Source organism: Petaurus breviceps, unplaced genomic scaffold (assembly GCF_028583685.1).
Source record: "Petaurus breviceps papuanus isolate PSGF00001 unplaced genomic scaffold, PetGlider_PUasm1.0 38, whole genome shotgun sequence".
In the NCBI taxonomy this organism is placed as follows: Eukaryota; Metazoa; Chordata; class Mammalia; order Diprotodontia; family Petauridae; genus Petaurus; species Petaurus breviceps.
This window is the reverse complement of record NW_027186304.1, coordinates 104,951,772-104,954,573: the sequence shown is the minus strand read 5'-3', so window position 1 is coordinate 104,954,573 and position 2,802 is coordinate 104,951,772.

The following is a 2,802-nucleotide window of genomic DNA, read 5'->3' as shown; positions in this document are numbered from 1 at the left end:
AGTGATGGTGGTAGAGAGAAAATCGGGAAGTGGCAATAGGGAGCATGGAGTATTCCAACTCCTCTATCATGACCAATGAGTCAGGGGTATGAATAAAAGTACAGCCAATGCTGGGAAATTTGGCCAGGAAAGCCATGAGGTAGCCAGGTCTCAGAGAGTGCAAGAAGATGATTCTGGTGGTTGAACTGAAGAGATCAGGAAGGAAGGAAAAAGAAAACTTTTGATTAAGAGCAAAGCAAATGGAAAGAGAAAAGTGGCAACATAAAGGAAACAGTTTGCTTCAACTATAGATTATTAATGTTAAGCAAACTCCTTCATTACCTTCTTATATGTAAAGGAGGATGGGGACAAAGAGAGGAAAAAGTACAAGTGAACAGGGAAACGCACAGGAATAGAGGGAAACACACAATTATCCTTCATGGAGCATGAATGGTACAAACTTTTCCATAAAATAAAACAGGATTTGTATGCATGTGTGTACGCATGCCAGTGCAATTTTTTGTATTTCAACAAATATATTAGAGTACAGAAAAAACTTACCTTTCTGAAAAGTGAAAGAGGAAGTAAAAAAAGCACATTTGCAAATCATTACAAATAAGTAAACACAAAAGATTAGAAAACCCCTAAATAAAAAATTAGAAAACCCCTAAAATAAAATTTGAAAGAAAAATCAAATGCATTCATTCACATAAAGTCTCTTTTCTTTCATGAAACAGAGATAAGGCATAAGATATTTGGGTTTGTGTATTTTGCAGAAAATTTTTTAAAAATTATAAAAACCAATTGAGGTTGAAAGTTGTAGGCCCGTTATCTCACTTCTGATCCCTTTCTATCTGCAAGAGTCTATCTCATGACATCAGCAGGGTTAGAGGAATTCCATTAGTAGGACAATTAGGAGAGACCTATTCCTTCTTCAACCTTTCTACTGTAAGTAAAATTGAGAAAAGAAAGCCATTAGTTAAGTCTCAGCCCTGCAGTTGGCTGATTGGATTTCCTCCATTATTTAGCTCAAAATTGTTTGCTCCTTAGTTGGCAGAAACTAGGAAAGAACTAGAACCATTATCTCTTCCCTACTCCTCATCTTTTATGCCCTGACCTGATGGTAACAGCCTATCCTGTCAGGAAATTTAGGGTCTCTATGATGCAGCTGCTGCTGGGAATGCCCAGAAGATAGAAGTTCATTTGAAGGCACTGTAAGTTCCAGTTGCTGTTTGGAGTCATTTCATTCCTCTATCAGAAGTAACAGATGCCGCTTACCAGAAGTAGCAGGCTTTTCCCTAATTGTCTGCCTTTTGATTGGTAGTATTGCTTCAGTAGTAAATAGTGCTTCCACAAAAAAATAAGGTAAACATATGGTCTTTCTTCACATGGATACCCAACCCAGAGATAAGACTGTAGGAGTAGCAATCATATACAAGGTAAGAATAAAAATAGACACAATGGAAACAAGCAGGGAAATTTTATTGTGCTTAAATGCCCCAATAGATAATGAACCCAATATTGATACTTAATATGTAATCCTGTAGTACAATAGTATCTAACATAGAGGAAAAGTTAATAGAATTGCAGGGAGAAATAGAAATTGAAAAATAGTGGTTAGGGAACCTAAATATATCTCCTTTAGACTTTAGCACCTCAAGCAAATAAGAAAGAATTAAAAGACCTGAACAGAACTTTTGAAAGGTATAACTTTTGACAAGTTAGGAATAATAGTTTTTTGGCAATTTCTGAATGGGAACAGAAAGGAGTTTACATATTCTTGGCACTTTATAGCACCTTTACAAAAATTAACCATATTTTTGGAGTGAGATAATAGAGAACATAAAGAATAAGATATAAAATTTTGGAAATTGCCAGTCTAGGGATTTGTTATGCTTTACTATACAGGTTTTCTTTCTCTTTTATTGTTCAATTGTGGGGGGGGGGCGATGGTGAAGGAGAAGGAGAGAGAAAATAAATGTTTATTAATTGGAAAATAATAATAATTAAAAATAATTATAATGATCAAGCTAAAGAAAACAAAAAAAGAAGAAATTGCATCTTTCTCCTTTATTGGAGAGGTGTAAGATTGGGGATGTGGAACATCACCTATAGAGTTCAGTGTGTTGCTTGTGTGTTAATGCATTGATTAGTTTTATGAAGTTGCCTTTTTGTTTTTTCTTCTTTGTTATTAGTAGAGAAGAGGTCATATTTGAAAATGGAAGTGATACAAAAATGAAATATATCAATTTCTTAGAAGAAAAATAAATGTTGCAAAGGAAAAAATAAAATTGAAAGAAAATCTCAATGAATTGCTAAGTAAAACTTTTTTTGGGAAAACTAATAAAATAATTAAACAACTGCTATTATTTCTTGGAGGGAGGAAGGCAAGGCAATTGGAGTTAAGTGACTTGCCCAAGGTCACACAGCTAGTGTGTCAGGTGTCTAAGGCAGAATTTGAACTCATGTCCTCCTGACTGCAGGGCCAGTACTCTATTCACTATGCCACCTAGTTGCCCTAATTATTTTTAAAAGAGAGAGTAAAACCAAATTTTTCTATCAAAAATAAAAAATAATTCACAACAACTGAAGATAAAGGAAACTATCAGAAACTATCTTGCCCAATAATATACCAATAAAACTAACACCCTAGTTGAAATGGATACATATTTACAAAATTTTAAAAAATATAGATTAACAGAATAAGAAACAGATTATTTAAATAGCCCAATGTCAGAAAAGGAAATTAAATAAGCTTAAATGATTCCCCAAAGTGGTGTGTGTGTGTGTGTGTGTGTGTGTGTGTGTGTGTGTGTGTGTGTG